Source organism: Lepidothrix coronata, unplaced genomic scaffold (genome assembly GCF_001604755.1).
Source record: "Lepidothrix coronata isolate B3197 unplaced genomic scaffold, Lepidothrix_coronata-1.0 Scaffold168, whole genome shotgun sequence".
Taxonomy (NCBI): Eukaryota; Metazoa; Chordata; class Aves; order Passeriformes; family Pipridae; genus Lepidothrix; species Lepidothrix coronata.
The window spans coordinates 319,721-339,086 of record NW_016690348.1 but is presented as its reverse complement, the minus strand read 5'-3'; the positions used below and the strand labels follow the sequence as shown (position 1 = coordinate 339,086).

Below are 19,366 nucleotides of genomic sequence, written 5' to 3'. Positions count from 1 at the left end.
CTAGTGCCTGACCACTTGGTTAAGACAATGACTGTCCTCAGGAGATCAGGTGTTTCAGGGCTGCTGGCAGGCACTGCATTGTGTCCAGGAAGGGTGTTTCTTCTCATGGTGTAATTAGCCAGATTAATTTAATTTTTGCCTTCCCCTAAAGCATTAGAAGTGAACTGAAACCGGGGACTAAGCATACCAGGAAGAAGGACGTCTGGGGGGAAAGTGGGGGAGAGGGAGAGGAGACTGTGCACTCTTCCCGAGTTGGGGGAAGACCCCCAACTTTTTGCTATCTTCACGTTTTGTTTGTATCCTCAGAACTGTAGCTATTGCAGAATCTGGGGCCAGGCTTTGTAGGTTTTCTCTTTGCAGCATGGGATCAGTCACTAAAGGTCATCTGTGTGACACTCATTTGAACAGTCCTTTGCCAGTTTTAGACTTGCCACCATAGCTGTGATGTGGTTTTTTGTGCTCTTTGTTCATGGTATGCACATCTAATCTCCTTAGACTAAAGGACTTCTGTCCTTATCCAAGTTGCTGAGCTGTGTTGCAAGAAACTGCATGAAATTTTAATAAAATGATATGCAGGAGGTTTGACTAGGTTTTAGGCAAAGGAGTCCTTTCTGTTCTTAAACTGACAGTGAATAGAAGTTTTTCCTCATGGAAGATGATTGGAAAGCATCCTGAAAAAGCTTCTAAAAAGGAGAAGCTTAATATATTGGGGAGGCTTAAAGAGTGGTGGCATAGAGGAGACCTTTTTGTTCTGATGATGAAATCATAGAAATAATGGGAGATGTTATTGTTGCAAATTGTACCTTTGTCTTCAACAAATGCCATGTTTAAGAAAACAGAATTAAGTTTTGTTGTTTTGTTTTGTTTCTTTTTTCAGTCTCAAGCAGCCTGCTATTACATGGTAAGAGGAGAGGTAATGATGTGGCTAATTAAAGGGCAGCAGTGCTTCATTCCTTAGAGCTTTTTATTCTGTAGAAAATGGGTCAATTACTTAGAGAAATTGTTTGCCAACAGGAGGCAGGAAAAGCCTTTATTCCCACTCCTCACCTTCCTTTTGTGAGAAGCACTGCCTACCTCCATAGCAGTTGCAGTACCTTGCTAAGCTTTCAGATGTCAGAGCCATGTCCTGCAGATGGGGAAATGATGAGCAAACTTGTATGTGGTCCCTTCTGTTCTGTGTGTGCCTCTCTAGCTGCAAATGAAGCAGTGTCCAACAGTGTTCCTGGGTTGTTCCTGGGGTGAAAGAGGTGAAGTTGAACAATACAAGTTCAACTTGTATTGTTCTGATTCAAAACAAAATTTGCTTAAGGTGAAAGGTGAAGTATGGCATATTTCCTTGCTTCCTTTGAAAGAAGTTTGATCATCTAGTTAGCTAATGTTTTCCAGCACAGAAGGTATTACCTGCTTGTGGCTTGCTTGGTACAGGTTTGTAAATGATCCCTTTTTGCTTCCCAGATCTGCTTCCTGTATGTGTTTTAGTATTCTCTGATGACTTTATCACCTGACTATGTTGCTTGCCCTTAGCTCTACAGGCTGAGGTGTAGACTGGGCGGGGGAGCAGAGGGCTGGTTAGCCTTGTACGTCAGACATAAACTGGTCTGCTTCTCACATTTCTGTGATGATACGTGAGGCAGGAGTATGCAGATGGTTCCTGAGCTCCTAGGTAGGGTGGTTGTGCAGGCGACTACAAGGAGTCTTGAAAGAAAGCCAGAGTGGGCAAAGGCTTTGGCTCTGCAGGAACAGATTACCAACATCTGTGCCAATTTGGAACAACGCTCTCTTTCTGGTTAGTCAGAGCCCTACATTCCTGGTTGTAAATGATACACCCAATAATGTCTAGTGTGAGCCAGAGTCTATGCGCCTCACAGTCCAGCTAAAATGAGTGTAAAAGACTTTGCAGGTACATGCTGCTCTTTAACACATCCTTAGAGGCAGCTAGACTGCTTTAGAGGTTGGTTTGTAGGCATATCTGAATGAGCATACCTATCAGTTACTATGTCAGAAGTGTCTAATGATTGCATAAAAGAGGGAAGTGTTTTATGTTACCCTTTTGTTTTGTTCTGGATTTTTATTGGTGTCAGTGCACAAGAGTTCACCACAACCTTATTTCAAAACTCCCCCGCCCTCACATGCTTCTGTCAAAGCTGGATTAAATGACTGAGGGAATCTTCCCTACCACAAATGCTGCTGTCTTGCTTTCATTGCATAAGATCCAAGCATTAGTAGTCACTAGGTAAGTGTTTATATCATAGCCTGGTGAAGCTGCTGTTTGACTCCTTCCTTGCTGGATCTTTGCTCTCAGGTGTGCCATATACTGAAGGTAGCCTGTATGAAAAATTTCTCTGGAGTACCTTTCTGTCCTGTTTTCTCTGATTCTGCTGGGAGCATGAGGATGATGAAGTACTTCTGAAGGGGGAAGTCTCTCTTTAGTGTGGGTAGCTGTGGCATAGTGCTGTGTGTACTGCCAAGTGCCTTCTGGGGATGGGGAGTCTGTTTTGATTTTTTTCATTGTGAATACATGCATATGCTGGTGGAGCCAAACTCATTTGGCTCCAGCAGCCTAGTCTGGGCTAAGTCTTGGCTGTGGCTGTGCCTATTCAGAGCTCTCGGTGAAATTGTTTGTCTCTGCTTATGGCAGAGTGTGCCTGATGATAGTGGTATATTTGGCTGTTTCCTCTCCTGCTAACCAACATAGGAAAGCCGGGACACTTGCTTAACACACGGGACACTTTGACCCACGTATTTTCTTTGTATTTTTTGTCAGCAGAGGTTTATGGTAAGGATGCTTTCCAGTAAGTTCTAGAGAAAGAGTTATTTCTTTTTGTCATTTCTGGTATTTTCAAGATGTGTACAGTTTCCCCTAGTGGCATGATACATACCATGTGATTTGGTTTATTTTGATCCAGCAGTTCTTTCCAAGGCAGATCTCACAATTAATCTTTTAATTGGAAGTGGACTTGCACAAGAGCTGCAGGATGTAGGGCACAGTTTATAAAAATGCCCGAATGTCTACTATGAAGAGAGGAGCTGCTGTGAAGGTAATGTAATGATTCTTCAGCAATGTTGAGCTTGGCTATTGTTGCTTTTGGTTTTCCTTTGCCTCTTAATACTTTACCATGGAGATGAGATATTGAGTTTCCAAAACATCAGCCTCAGCCACTTGAGCTGACAGAGGTTAGCATGGTATTTAAGAGCACTCTGAGCAGCTAAGCACTTTTCATTCTATGCAATGGAACACTCAGGTGCATATATAAAGAAGGCAGTTCATTATGTTATATTATATGCCATATAACCTGTGGATTTACAAAAGGTTTACTTCTAGAATCTAAGTCCTCCTGTTATATTGTTGGAAACAATGCCTCACTTTAGTGTTTTTTTTATAAAGCATTACTGCTCACCAGAAAGGCAATTAAACGCTTACTTTTTCATAGATTAGCTAGAGTGTAATTAGTTTTCAAAGATCAGATCAATAACTAGAGCATGTTGATTTCTAAAAAGGTCATGCATGCACATTTTCTGATTTCCCTCTGATTTTTATGGTACAAACTCCAAGAACTGCAATAATGCTTAGTACTCCAACTTCAAGTTGGGATATGCTGCCGTGTGTGTGGGGTGGTGGGAGTAGGTTTTTGTTTTCTTTTTTTCTTTTCCCNAAGGTGGGAAAGTGTCCCATTCTGATGCGAAAAATGTAGTTTTCTTGGTTTGAGATCCTTGTTTGAGAAACAAGGACTGGACAATGTCATGACAATGATGAAAATTTGCTATGCTTTGGACCAGGGCTTAGCAACATTTGGGGTATTAAAAAGCTGTAAGTGCTAACACCAGCACTTCCACTGCATCTTTCATTTGAGAATCTCTCTATTCTTAATAAATTTTCACTGTGTCTCTGTGAGGCTGGTATTATTAGTGTCATTTTGAAGACAAGTAGATATAAAATGCTTGTATAAGCACATTCAGCAAACCAGAAAAAGGCAGGAATAAAAATCAGGAATACTAATGTTTTGACTTGTTTTTGAGGTACAATCTTGTACTTTCTTTTTTTTTTTTTTTTTTTCAGAAAATAGACTCAAGGCATTAATTTTGGTAGCTTTTTTCTCCCCTTTTTTCCCATTGGGTTAGGCTGCATAAAAGTGAGACATTATTATGCAACATATCTAAGTGTGCATGTGATACTTGAAAAAATGGTAATCAGATAAGTTGCCAGGCAACAGTACCCTGCCTTCAATTACCAAAAAGCCAATGAGTGTGCTTTCATGATGTAACATGTGCTCTCCACTTCTTCATAAAGAAAGTGTAGGTGGAGTTTTGTAAGAGTTGCTCCTTTTTAACACATCTCCTGCTTAACCTGCCATATTGCAAGATCAGATTTGACACCAGTTTTATAGAAAGGTATTCACAGAACCTGAAATCAACAACAACAACAACAAGTTACATGAGCTCTTAAAGATAATGAAAGGTACGTGAATAAATATGAGTAAATAACCATCCCGTCCTATAGCTCATTCTTGAGACTGTGAAAAATAAGAAAATGCACAAGAGATTTATGTTAAAAGGTAGATGGCAGGAATACATGGCAAGCTGTGAGAAGTCTTAAAGTGTTCAGAGTGGCCCATTGGCCCAAAAATGTTGAGAGCCGTGGTAATGCATGAAAACATGAATGTAAACCCAGCTGGTTCATTTTGATTGCCTTAGCAGGAGCAGAATGAAAGAAACATAAGCAGGGATGAGTGTACACAGAGGGAAAAAAAAAAGCGAGACTAATAATGTCAGACAGATCTAGGAGCATGAGGGAATTGGATTGTGTGTTTGTTTGAAACCTGAGTTTAATTTTTTTTTTAAAGAGGTTGCAAGATAGCAACAAAAAATAAAGACTCTTCGCAGTTATTTTAAATGCATTTTTGCTTTTGGCAGTAAATAGCCACAGAAGCATTTGCAGATACTGTAGTTGTATGGGGATGCCATGCATCTGCCCAAGCCTCTTCAACTACTGGGTGGTGGCATGGCTTTTAAAAGAAATCTGAACCTCTGGAGGTCTAATGTGCTTCTCGGGGCTTTGACAGAAGTTTGGAGTAGAGACAGGGGACCCACCTGGATGTATCTGGGAAAGGATGCACATAACCTTGGAAATCACTTGTTTTCCTTGAGTAACTGCAAGTTTTTGCTTTCCAGAGTTGGTTTTTCAATTATTTTGTTGTTGTTGTTCCAGAAGGAACAAAAGACATTTTCATTTCAAGACGTGGGGGACTGTGTAGCAGTGCGTGCCCCAGGTGTCCCTCTGAGGTAGTTCAGTCCAGTGTAGGAATAGGTTCAAAAGGCCTCATCAAAAGCCATGGTGGGACTTCATTTGAAAGGGAAATCTGCATCACCCTCTGTGCAAGTCCTGCCAGAGCAGGATGAGTTTCTGAGAAGACACATGCTCACTTTCTACTTCCAAATTTGGCACTTTTTCCCCAGAAGAATCCCAGATAAGTCATGGAGCAGTGTTGTGACTTGGTTTCTTTGTTGGACAGTTTATCGCTGGATAGGTGCATGGATCCGAGCTTTCTTTTTAGAGCCCTGTGGAAATAATGAAGAAGTGTAAATACTAAAATAGACAGTTGAAGGGACACACTACTAACCAATTTCCAGTCAGGAATTTGCTTTCCTTTTTGTTTGTTTGTTCTTTGTATTCTCATTTGATGAGCACTACTGCTAAATTATGCTCATGTGCAGTCCCCAGCCTGCTGACACGAGGAATGTTGGTGTCTATGTTAGAGGAACAGTCAGAACATGGGCAAGTTTTGGGAAGCCTGAGGTTTTAGGTTTTAACTATTTTTATATAGGTAATTGAATGGTCGCACTGTGATTGTTGGGAGTTTATTTGTTTTTTCCCTCTATGATAAACATTACACATTTTTAATCATTAGTATTTTTACACAGAAAGTTCATTTATATACAAAAGGAAAAACAAATCCTCTTTTCTGAACACCTTAATCTTTGTATTAATCATGTGAGCTTTAAGGTTGAACCTTTCTCTTCAGCTCTACTGCTCTGCTCATGTGTATTATGACATAGTCTTTGCTAATAAAGGTTTTCTTCAATGAGTATTTTCTTTCAAGTGCAGATACATGTGTGGCTAAAAGTATAGTTTATCAATACTTGGAGTTCATAGAAATGAAGTATTTTGTGAAAGAAGAACTTCTTGCTGCTAATTGGTGTGCTGTGAGCCAAATCTGGGAGGTGATACAGCTGAGAACTAACAGGCATTAGGGTAACATGGGTGTAGCATTCAGATGGCTGATGAGTTCCTTGATCTGGTTCCAGGTGAAGCCCCATGGATGGCCTGAGTGCCCATGCCAGGAAAAGGGGTGAATTGAGTGGAACTGCATTGTCCTAATGTTAGATTGGCCTGAAACCTTTTGTAATGTTCATATTTCTTGTTGAAGGAGTTGGGAGTGTGTTGCAATTGCTTATTTTGTATGAGTTTGTTCTTCAGTCTTTTACATATCAAATTATATACACGTATATCTGACTATGTAAAAGACATTCTCAGTGTTCTTGTGATTCTAGGCAAATGCTTTTAAAAATTTTGTTTGCATGTGTCTGATAAAGAGCTCAGTAGAAACCTATATCCAATGGTGACAAAATGCGTATAATGAAAATAGATAACATGCAAATAATTTTTAGGAACATCAAAATGACAGTAATTTATACCAAAGCTAGATAACAAACAAGTTCTTTCCCAGTCTGATATACAAATACCTAGCTGTTGAAGTAGAAACTAATTCTCATGATAAGAGAGACTCCAAAGTAGATACAAGCCTTGGTGGATAGACAGAAGGTGCTAAATGTGTCTCTATAATACCCATGTTACATTGATTTAATTAGTGGTTTTATGCTATTCATTGCTTTGTTAATCTTGGTGAGAAGGTTTTTTTGGGAGGATTAGTTATTTAATCTGCATTTTTAATTGGAGTGTTTTTGTAGTACAGTGTCATGTAAGTAAAAACAGTGTAGGTGTGGTTTTTGTTTTGTTGTGTTTTTTTTTTTAAGAAAACATTTCTCTTGAATTCCTCTTGGACTTTGGTGCTCAAAACCTCTGAGATTCAGTACGATAGTGTGAAGAGCTCATTTGTTACACAGTGTCACTTGTTACACTTGTTAAAGCAAGTGTCCTTGCTTTAACTTCTTCATATGCAATTAATCCAGAAAAATGCTAGGTATAGACAAGTACTTGGATTTTAGGGAGGCAAAGTTAGGAGAAAGAGGATGGGGGTGAAAAGGAGTAAACAGTGAGGCTTACTTAAAAAATTGAGGGATTGGCTGGGAAAATAGAGATAAAGTAATTTCTGACAGACCCTTGAAGGGTTAACTGAGACCTTGGCTGACATGGGGTAGCAGTGAAACTTTGGTCACTGGCTCCAGTGAAGTTGCTCCATGTGTTTGCTGTGGCTGAAGTGAAGAGTAGAAAGGCTCAGCCTCACCAGAGGAGAGGCAGCTGTCAGGGAGCTGCCCTGGGCAAGGGGCTGGTACAGGTGCTCGTCTGCAGGCTCTGAAGAAGTCAGGTCTTCCAGGGCCTAGTGTACTGGAGCTAAGCTATCCACACTCATAGCTCTTTCAGTGTTTAAAGCCTCTCTTGCATTGTGCTATGTTAAGATTAAACTGTACTTCTTTGGTTTAGGAAGGCTGTCTGGTTGGTGTATTAGCTGTTGGTCACATACACCTGGTCTGAAAGCGACTGGCGTCTGAAACACCTTGGACCTGCCAAAGGCAACCTAGTCTACCTGTGGATGCTGTGAACTAGGAGCTGACCAAAAAGTAGGAGAGCTCCAGGATCCATCCCTGGAAAAGGTAAGGTCTGGAGGGTAAAACTGGTTGGACTGCACTTGTAGACCAGAAGAACAGAGCAGTTCTCTGAGTACAGAGCTGACTGCATTGTAGATGAGACTTTGACATTTAAGTATGTAGACTGTGAAGTTATTTCCTTCGGTTTAGACTACAAGTTCTTTTCTGGAGGTGTAAAATCTCCATTTGCCTACATCACCCTTGTTTTCTGTTTACTTTGAGTCTCATCATTCTGATTGCTTGTAGTTTATACTGCCAAACTTTTCAGTGTTATTGTCTCTTTAAAACCTCACACTCTGTTAGCCTTAGGCAGTTAAAACAATCAGGACAGTGGAACAGTATCTCTGAGCTAAACCAGAGCAGTAGGTAAAGAACCGAGGGTTGTTCTCTCCTGTAAAAGCACAGGTGTGAGTCGGATGATGAGGAATCTATTCCTGGCCCTAACAAGCAGTGCAGTCTCTGCACCTGATTCACCAGTGTGTTACTCTACTAATCTTTTTAGCCTCATCTTGCCACTCTCTTGAGTGCTGTGGCAGTCTGTTACATTTGCACAGACTGCATGTAAAATGCTATCAAATTGAAAGGATGAGAAAACTTGATATTGATTCTGGTAGATGAGCTGGACATTGTGGGACCAGAACAACAATCTCCAGACCCTGCAGCATTTTTTGCACGCTCTGTGTGTCTGCAGTATGTGGTGTGGTGCCCTCGCAGGATGTTAATCATGCTCTGATACAGCATGCAAGGGTTCAGGCTACAGTATTGTTTTCTCTATTGTAGATAAGGTTTCATGGGTGGGTTGTGCACAGTCCTTTAACTGGGAACTCACTTTGAATATATAGGTGCTACATGTATAAAATTCAGATACATGTAGCACCTTCCTCCCTCAGCCCGTCCTGTCTGTGGTGTCTCATTACCTTCTCTTGTAGTAGTGCCCAAGAGATGCTACATTGGGGTATTCTGTTCTTCCACTGTTGTGGGTATTCTTGCTGATAGACCCCTGTCCCTCTCTGAGACAGTCAGCTGCTGAAGGAAAGCAGCAGACTTAATTGTGGCAGTGCTAACGGTGTGGATAAGCAGGGTCAGCTGCTGCCTCGAGCTCCAGCTGTGATTTTGCTGCCCATTGTGCAGCTGAATACAGGGCTTCAGTTGTTCATCAAGTGTCATCTGTTGAACAGTAAAGTCCAGACCAGTGCTGCAAAGTTATGACAAAGCAAGTGTCAGCAGCTTCCCGAGAAGGCTGCTGGTGATGAACTGAGCCTTGTATGAGCCCAGCAGTTTTGTCAGTGATGCAGTCATGAGTATTTCTGAAGAAAGCTGTGTCTGGCAAGTGCTCTGCTGTATGGTACTAATGCTGTGAGTAGAGCAAATGCTGCTTCTTGCCTGCCCTCAGGAACCATCAAAGAAAGTGCAGAAGTCTCCTATTGCTGTTATAACAAAAAACGGAGTGCCATATGGGCACATAGAAAACATAGATCCATTGGCAGCAGAACAAGACTATGAATTATTCATTCCTCCAATGCCTCCTGTATGTTCCATCTACTCAGGCTGTTCAGGATGCTGTCTGCTGGAGTTGCAGACAGATCTGCTGCCAAAGTCATGGGGGCATGACCCTGCAGACTGTGATCACCACTCCGTTCAGCTTGTGCTTGATGAAACTGGCTTGGGCATTGTGACATGTTAAGAACATAGAAGTAACCTTTGAGCACCCCATGGGCTGTTGGTAGGAATTCTTGTAACACCAGTGAATCTAGGATGCATCTGGTAATGCCAGCCTGGAATTGTCTGTGAGGTGAGGGCAATGAGTTAGGACCAAGATGAAAGCCCTACCTGCTCTGGCCCATTATGCAAAAGGGAGGTAGGAGGGCTGCATCTTTTGTGTAGTATTGCTTTGGGTTTTCTAAGAGAACTTATGCTATGTCACTTTGTTCCTAGCTCTGTCTTGCTGAGAAGCCAAAGTGTCCTCTGCTAAAAGTTCCCTGAGCACAGGCAGGATTTTTCTGTCCATGCAGAGTGCTTTAGTGGAGAGGAGTGTATTTTTATGTCTGTTTGGGAACATGAGAAACACTTAGTTTTTCTCAACTCATTGACTAGTGGGCATTTTTCTGTGTAATGGTTGTCAATTGGCAGCTGAATGAGAGAGGCACTGAGGACTTATGAACCTGCAGAGACTAAATTCTCCTCCAACTCTTCCATGAACTGCTCTGAGCTCAGGTAAGAGGTGCCTAGTGTGAGAGAAGGTGTTGCTGTTGGTTTGTTCAGAGGCTGTTCTTCAGCATAAAATGCACATACTTAGATGCAGAGGAGTTTTATTTTTTTTTGCTTTTTCCTTCCTAGTGATTGGTATGAAGATTCCTTCAGCCACTTCACATATCCAAGCTGTACCATGCATGCCATACTGCAGATTTTTGAGCATTTTTCCCTATTTTCCTTCTACAGCTTTTAGAGTTGCTCTTGGCTATTAGGCTTTTGCTGAGAGTTGTTCAGATTTTTAGTGCAGGAAAAGCTACCTGTAACTAGCAACAGCTGTAGAAATGATGGGCTTCTTAAAGGAAAAATGTAACCCTTGCATTTACAGCTGTCTTGTAATGTGCCCTACTCCATTTTGAGAGCACTTCAAATGTTCTTAAGAGCTTTGCGGAAAGGAAGAAAATGTAACTAGTCAAAATAAGACACTGTAACTTGTGTTCAGAACAGTTTTCAGCTTCTCGTTATGTCAGCTAGATGGATTTGCCCTAGAGTGAGTCACCTCTGGAGTAGTCCAGAAGCTGAGGGAAGGTGTGGAGGCTAAGATAAAATCCCAGACTGCGTTTGAAGAACCTCACTGAAAGAAGTGGTGAAAGCATCCAGGGGGAAGACTGCTGAGCTGGGTTTAGAGGCTGTGTAGGTTTCACAAAGAGAGCTGTCAAGGACGAAAGGATTGCCTCTGAAGCAGGTAAAACGTGTTTGTCGTCCTGTGGTCTTGACCAAAGTAAGAAGGTGATAAACTGGAAGCATACATTTTTATTTTGTTTTTAATCAGTGAAAGAAATAGACAGACAGAGCAGGCAATGGATTTGTGGTTTCCATAGTGATGTAGCTGTGGAAGCTTTTGTATGGCTGAGCTTTGCCCTCACTGCAGTCACACTTGAAGGCTGTGAGTGTTCAGGGAAATGTAAATATACATCAAACATGGCAGTGGCTGAAAATGCAACTGCATCTTCATGATTTGTTATGTTTGCTATGTTATCTGAATATGTGCATGTTCAGAAGCTCAGCTTATTTCTTCTTTATCTGAAACAGTGCATCAAACTATATTGATACCACAGTTCTTGCTGCACCAGGCAGTGATACGTTGACCTTTGTCCTTTGCTTTCTCTCCCGTACTTTCCCACACATCCCAGAACACTGATGCCTGTGACTCTGCACCTACACTGATTTCACACAAGCGCTAATCAGGAAATGTACACCTAACTCTTTCAGGGCATGCTAACTGATCAGAGTACGCCTTGTGAAACTTGCAAAGTGTACTTCCTGCTGTTCTTAGCCATCAACTTGCTTGTTCCTGTCATCTGACATTAAATCATGCTTTATTTTAATGGCCACTTTGAGCGTGTTTTAACAGTCAAAATACATGACCCTTGGAGAATATTTGCATATGGAGACAGCTGTTTATGACTGTGAATGGTTGAATTTAAGAGCCTTTTATTCTGGCTTTCAAGACAAGCTGGAGGTGGAATTTTTCAGTTTCTTAGTGATGAGATTACCAGTGGTAATCTTAGAGATAGAGGAATGAAAATGCTCAATGTGAATGCTGGATGCATACATCAGACAGTTAGGTGCCTGCTAGTCCTGCATACCCACTTACATAGTTTAGTCTTTGTGGTTCACAGGCATTGTGCTTTGTCTTCTTCCCTTTTACTGTAGTGATGCTGGATGCTTCTCTTGCTGTCTCCCTAAACAAATCTCCCTTACCTTCAGCATTTGTTTTGCTTGTCTAATGGATGTAATGGGTCATCTGTTCCCTTTATAGAAAGGAACGTTAATTATTTTCAGAAGGCTAATTAGGTTGCTAATGAGAAGCTCTACTGCAGAAATATTACCTTTAATTACTCATTCTTAAGTGCTGTACAGAGAAGCTTATTGAATATGCTGTTAAGTACAAATTCTTGTATCTGGCTTAGAGATGCTCCTTCAGGCTCCCAGAAAGAAATACTTTGGTCAACTTGGGAATCCGTGTGACACAGATGACTGAGCAAATGAGACTGGTGCTGAGAGCTGCCTAGTCATGCAGCCTTTTGACTCAGTGTCAATTTTGTGCTTCTGTGACTGGCTGCAGTTGCTCTTTGTATTCCAGTTTTGCTTGATGACTTTTGTTGGTATTGGTAACCAATTGTGCTACTTGCCAAGCCAATCTATAATTAGTTGCAGCCCTCACACCAAATAGTTTAGTCTAATTATCCAGATGGTAGCCAGAAGCACATAGAGGTGCAGTGACTTGTCCAAGGTCACGTTGCAGATCACGACAAACCTAGTAATAAAGCAGAGGTTTTGTCAGTCCTGTGTTAGTGCACTGCACTGTTTGGCCCCTTGTGTCTCTCTTAGGGCCAGCAAAGCTCACAAGACTTGCATCAGTTTGGATATGGCTTCATGAGGCAGCACAGCTGCTCAACAACCTCATCCATGTATCTACCTTGGCACTGACTTAGGAAGGTCCTTTTGCTTCTCCATCTGAGTCCTGGCTTCTAGTTGCTTCACTCCTTTTTTTCACCCTTTGTTGTAGAGATCTCAGTGCCTTTTAGAATTGTCCTGGGAGAGCTACTATATTCTGGATGATGTTTTAGTACTCCCAGATGAGAGTTGGGGTGGATCTCTAACTTTCCCTGCTTTTTGAGTCCTAGGCCTTCATGAAGCTCTGCAGAAGAGCTTTGCTTTTTTGTAGCATCCCCTGATGTCCAGTCCAATTCCTGAATCCGCTCTTAGCCAGACTCTTGGAATTCTTTACACACGGTGGCTCTCCCAGGGAAAATGGTGGGGGAAGCCTGCTGAATGGGGGCCGCTTCCATAAGAAAATGCTCCTTATGCTTTTATATACTGATCATTGTAGACCAGTAGGTCTATAGTAGGAGAAGGAAGGAAGATCTGTCAGTGTCGTGGATGCAGTGCAAAACTTCATATGTTGTACTGTGCTGTTTAAGTGTCATTAGTGTAGATGACTCTGAAAAGTGACTTAGACATAAGAAATACCCAAGAAAACTATTATCAGCATGGGATGGCAAAGTCACCCTCCATTACTCTTCAGGAACAAATGTGGACTGCTAGAACTTGTATCTGTGCTCCACATATGCAGCACTGTCTTGGCTGAGGCATGTTCATTTAAAAGTTCACTTTGCATATGTAGCATTCATGTCTTTACAGCTTTGGGAACTCTGAGAGACAGTGAAGGTACAACAAAGCAAATTGGTTAGCTGCAGTAGGTTCTAAGTTAGTACAAGCCTACGCACAATGAGCATGCTTAAAATGTTAACACTTTGAACACCTCGGCATTGCTATGAACTGTTGTGCAAATAGAAGCTTATGTGTAATGTGATGGGTTTGTTGTTGCATGTGTCATGACTAGTTATTATGGAAGGATATTTAGATTGCTTTACACATGGCAGGAGATAAAAACGTAAATTCTTACTCATCCTGCTAACAGTGTATTGCTTAATACCTTGTGATTGTCATAGAAGTCCTTGCATGCTGCAGGTTTGTGTACCTCTAAAAAGGAATGGACAAGCTGACCAGAATGTGTAGCTCCAGGACTACCAATAGTAGATGCACAATTCAGGCATGAAATGACAGCTCTTAAGCATCTTACATAAACAGGGACAAGATAACATATGGTGCCTCTCTGGATCCATTTGCTATGGGTCACCTGATGCTCTGTTTGTTGAGCAGATTTTAAAGATAGTTTAAAAAGAATTTAGGGTTTGGGGTTTTTGAAGAGGGTTATTTTTTGGTGGCCAGTGTGAGCAGTATCAAACCATTTTACTTAAAATGGAGGACTTCTTTTCTAGTCTTATCACAAGACAGTTCCCAACACACAGATGAGAACTGGCATCTCTTTCAAACTGGCATTTTGCCCAGAGGCATGAGGTACTTATTGTTGCCCTGAAGGAAAGCAAGATAAAGAAAAAAATCTTGTTTGATAAGACCTGAAATTACCCTATGTAACCTCAAATATTTCACCCAGGTGAATAAATCACTGTTGTAGTGTAGAGTGCTTTAAGCACCTCTAAGTAGTTACTGGAAAGATGCAGGAAAGGTAGCATCAGGAATGCTCAAACTCCTCTTTCGTCTTCAGGATGTGTCCATGTCTAGCTACCTTCACAGGATCTAGTAACTACAAATGGGAGCCTCTAGGGAGACAAAGCTTGTAATGAAGTCGCCTTTGTTAAGTGCCTGAAATTAATGTGGGCCTCTGCGTGTGTGTGTGTGCATAATATGTTTATGTGAAATTCAAAAGCTAGTAAAACTGTGCCATGCAAATAATTAATTTGTTAGAATGGTATCATATTCCAGCAATAGTGTAAGGCAGATCACTGGAGGCTGAATCTCAGCAAACAAGTCACTGTCCAAGTTGCATTTCAGTCAGTGAGAGCTCAGTGTCTGCTCAAAGGGGGGATCAGCTCCTCACTGCTTTACTAACAACTGTGCCTCCTAAAATAACAACCAGTTGTTTAGAGTATATCTTTAAACTTTTCATGAGATGGCAGAATGAAAGCTGAAAACATAAGTTGGGAATTAAAGGCATCACAAATGAAGATCTGGGCAGAAAGTCCCTGCCAATAAATAACGTGATCCTGAGAATGTCCTCCCTGTTTGGAAGCTCTGTGGCCAATCATTAAAAGGGCAGGACACTCTTGTGTGATTCAGGACAGCCAGCACAGCTTGACCAGGGACAAGTCCTGCCTGACCAACCTAGGGGCCCTCTATGATGGAGTGAGTCTATCAGTGGACAAGGGAAGGGCTGCAGATGTCATTTTTCTGGACTTCTGGAAAGTCTTTGACATGGTCCCCCACAACATCCTTCTCCCTAAATTGGAGTGACATGAATTTGATGGGTAGACTGTTTGGTGGTTAAGAAATTGGTTGGATGGTCATATCCAGAGGGTAGTGGTCAATGCCTCAGAGTCCCTATGGACTTCAAGGAACAAGTGGTGTCCCTCAGGAGTCCATATTGGGACCAGTGCTATACTCTGCCCTCATGAGACCCCACCTGGAGTACTGCATCCAGCTCTGGGGTCCACAGCACAAGAAGGACAGGGACCTGTTGGAATGAGTCCAGAGGAAGGCCACGAAGATGATCCAAGGGCAGGACCACCTCTCTGCCTGGAGAAGAGAAGGTTCTGAGAAGGTAACCTTACAGCACCTTCCAGTACCTAAAGAGAGCTGGAGAGGGAATTTTTCACAAGGGCATGTAGTGATAGGCCAAGGAGTAATGGCTTGAAACTGAAAGAGAGTAGGTTTAGATTGGATATTAGGAAGAAGTTCTTCACTGTGAGGGTGATGAGGCACTGGAACAGGTTACCTAAAGAAGTTGTGGATGCTCCATCCCCGGAAGTGTTCAAGGTCAGGTTGGATGGGGCCCTGAGAAACCTGATCTAATGGAAGGTGTCCCTGCTGATGGTGGGTGGGTTGGAACTGGATGATCTTTGAGGTCCCCTCCAACCCAAACCATTCTGAGATTCTGTGATTTTTGTCCCTGCTGTCTAAATACGAAAGGACAATTACATGGTAGCTGGGTAAAGCCTTAGGTTACAGTTCAATGAAAGGAAGCCAGTTGAATTGACCATCCATTAAAAGTCCTCTACTGCCTCTGGATGAGACTCCAGGATGGCAGGTTTGCCTCCATGCTGCAGAGTATGGCACAGCCCTAGTTGTTTTCCTTTCTGGTTGTGCTTGCTAGGCCCCCAGACACTCTCAGCTGAGAGTGTCCTGTGTTTCATAGCATTCAGCTGCTGGGCTGCCACGAGACCTCAAAAAGCCTCTTCTGGGAACCAGGTGAAGTCTGTTTAGCTCCGTATTCCCTTCTCTGCAAAGAATAAATGCAATATGGTTTTCTAAGGAGATGTAATCTGTTTTGCTGAATCAACTGATATTGCAAGGGAGGTAGAAGGGAGGCAATAAGTTACAGATACTCAGGCCATCTTGGGCTTGAAACTGTTTGAAGTTGAGTATCATGCTTCTGTCTCTGATCTGACCAAAGCAGTAAGATCAAAGTTACTGAAAACATAGTCTGGATCTGCAGTCCTAATTATTCCTGGCATAAGCAGTTTTTGTGGATCCCAGCAGTGGGGAAAGATTGTGCACATCACAATCCCAGCTGGATGGAGACACTGGGCCATAGGTCAGTGCAGATAGTCTGGCTATATGCTGTCATTTTCCCTCTGCGTGCAGCAGCTGCTTGGCTTCAGACAGAAGAGAACGCTGAAGTAAACAAGCACAGGGAGCTCCTGACTGCAAAGCAGAGTAAATTTACTTTAGTAAAACTAAAATTTTGTCTTATATCAAGAGAAGCTATTACTAATGTAGTCTTCTAAGCAGTTATCTGCAGAGAAACAGTCTTGGTTTACCTTCGCATCTGTTATTGTCAGTGGTCTCAGCATATGCAGTCATGAGTCATAACCTTAACTTTTCTCCCAGTGCTCTCAAGGTTGTTTTTCACCCCAGAGTAGCTTTTTGGTCCATATGCCCTCATCTTCCTCTTCCCATTATTCTATATTGCAGCAGCTTCAGCTTCCAAGCTAGTCTCTCAGAGCATCTCTCCTTAGCCAAGTGTGGATCTATACTGCCAAGTTAACCTTGCCACTGAGCAAAACTGATTGTTTTTTCCAGCTGCACTGATTCTACAAGCACTGGTGCAGGAAGATGATGTGGTTTCATCTGCTCTGATGTAACTTTCCTAAGTCTGTTGGCATATTTGGCCACAGAGAGAGTTTTTAGGTGCCTTCCTGATCTCTTGACTTCAGATGTCTTGCCCATACCAGAATGTTGCCTCTTCTCAGCGATTGCTCAGCAGCTTAATAATGAGAGGAAAATAACCTCCCTTTTCCAGGCCATTTTCTAGCCCTGTTAAGGTTCCCAGCCAGGCTGGTTTGAAGGAGTCTGTTAAACTGGGGTTTGTCACCAGAAGAAATATGGAATGATGTATCCAGATTTTATCTTGTCACTGTAGTAGCTGTGTAAATCTATGGATCTTCATTATTATCTGCTTAGGTGATGTTAATGATTAGGAAACAGTGATGAGTTTACTTCCCTGATATCTAGACCCTACTAGTCTTCTGCTACTAATACACTTAAAATTTTACTTGTCCGTTCTTCTGTGTTTCCCTCTATTCTACAAATACTCCAAGGTCTTTGTATCCTACTTCTTTTAATTCCATATTCTGTTCTCAAGGCAAGGTTCTTTTCCCAAATAAATTCCTGCCAGCTTTTTCTCTCTTTCTGTGCTTTGGCTCACTGGGTCCTATAGAAGCCCCACAAATGTGGTAGTAATCTTAAGACCCAAGCAAGAAAATTGCTCTGCCTTCTACTGCAGTAGCTCTGTGTGTGGTAAATGTCTTCTGTGCAGATTGACAATTAAGTGAAGAGGTGAGTGGTATTTTTACCTCCTTGCTGAGTTTAGGATTAGAATTAGCAGTTCTTAAGGATTTTCTTTTCTAAGGTGGAAGCTTAATTCCTTTTCAGGTGTTTAGCATGTAAGTGGTATTAACATGATGCAGTTAAATTCCATAAGTCCTGAAGCAGATGCATGTTAGCTGTTACTCACAAGAGATGGTTTAGATTTAGAATTTTTTAGAAGGCTGAATATGTAGGATCTGAGAAAAGGGTTGAGTAGGAGTGGGGTCTCAGCCATAAAGTGATAGATCTATAAAGCAGTCCAAAGCTGTGATATTGTGTTATTTCATGATCTGGGCTCGCTGTACTATTACAAGTAAATTCCTGGACTTCAGGCATTTAGAATAGTCTGAAGCAACTCTGCACATACATATTGACTTTTCTGTCTTAAGGAACCCAAAGTCTTACACTTATGTAGACTAATAAATACAGACAAGTTTTGAAAATGCTTTCCTGTATTGGAGCAATGAATCTGTTGGTTTTATTGTGGAGACTGTTTGGTAGGGCATGGTCATTTGGACACACTGCAGTCAAAAAAGGAAATGTGAAAGAAGGTTATAAACATAATATTAAATGGATCCACTTTCAGAGGGGCTCTGTAAAGGCTGGAAGTGAGCATACTCTGTAAAGTTGTGATACATAATTGGCAGGCTGAAGGTAGGAATCTAAATCCAGTAGTAGTGGTTGTAGTGTTTGTAAAATGTCACCTCAGCACAAAAATGAAAAAAGTCAGAAGAAGCAATTATAGGGAAAAAAATCTATCCCCTTCAAGTAGAGGGGAAGAGAGGGCAAATCGGCAAATCAGCCAATCAATAAAGACAATGTATAAAGTTGTCTCTATATCTTTATACATTTGTACATCTGTGGATAGAATTAAAATTATGTGGATGTAGCAGTTTGATTTGCCTTCATTAAATCAGTTATCTGTGGTGCAGTGCAAACCAGAGCATCAGAGAACAGTCCAGTTCTGTGATTTGGGAGAGAGGTAGTAAGAAGCTCAGAAAGAGTTGGAAAAGAACCAAGGTGACATCAGCTCAGAGGAGATATGGGGCATCCTTATGACCCAGCTGCCTGGCTCATTAGCTGGAGTGCACGAAGCTGCAGCCAGGAGCACGTGTTACAGCTGGAAGAACAGCACTGGGAAACACTCCTGGAATGTTACCTTCATAAGCTGACTGATTAGAAAAAGAGGAAGCTGTAGGATGCAGCAGTAAAAGCTTATGGACCAATGCTGAGTTAAGAAATCAATATCTGAAGAGATAAGAAGCTTCCTGGAATGGCAGGGAGAAATATCCTAGCAAATACCAGTTCTGTGTGGGGCACAAATGTTGAGTTATTGCTTTTTTTAAAAAAAGCTTGAGAGTGTTCAACTTGCCACCTTTCGGAAGACTGAGTTTCAGTCACATTCCCCTGTGGGAAAGCTCTTGTGCTTCCTTCTTGGGATACACAGCACATAATCAGATTAATGAATCTGACTCAAAGGGGACTCATAAGCAGCTGAACATTAGGGGTTTATGGCAGATCTGATGCTTCAGATTTACAAAAGAGAAAAATGACAGGTGTGCATAAAACATGAAGATGTTGTCTTTGTGTTTGTAAACTGAATGCTAAGCTTTCTGATACCTTGAGGAAATAACAGTGCTAAAAATGTAAGCCTTCTTTTGCAAAGATGTAAATAACAATGGAAGTACCCAACAGAGTGGAGGCGGTATGTTTGCTGTGTAGGACCTAGGCCTGAAAACCCAAGTTTTTGTTGACTTGTTATTCAGGCCAGAGAAACTTGACTAGTCTACGAAGACAGATTTACCCAACTGATGTGCTTACAGGCTGCTGCTTGTTTTTTCTGAGTTGAAATAAATCTGAACAATAGAGTACAAAACTCAGCGCTAATTTATTTGCA

At 41.7% G+C, this 19,366-nt stretch overlaps 1 protein-coding gene across 9 annotated transcripts in view; it reads left to right on the top strand.

The window, feature by feature from the left end:
• TMEM229B (transmembrane protein 229B) overlaps nt 1-19,366 on the top strand; it is a 32,808-nt gene that overhangs the window by 2,736 nt on the left and 10,706 nt on the right. For 4 of the 9 annotated variants that reach the window (XM_017829780.1, XM_017829784.1, XM_017829783.1 and 1 more), the window contains one exon: nt 7,661-7,830. The exons of 1 other annotated variant lie outside the window; for it this stretch is intronic. The gene's annotated coding sequence lies outside the window, so the exon portion shown is untranslated. Of the gene's footprint in view, nt 1-2,921; nt 3,039-7,531; nt 7,562-7,660; nt 7,831-9,559; nt 9,683-9,954; nt 10,039-19,366 lie in introns of those variants that run through there. 4 more of the 9 variants (XM_017829782.1, XM_017829785.1, XM_017829787.1 and 1 more) reach the window with 4 other exon arrangements.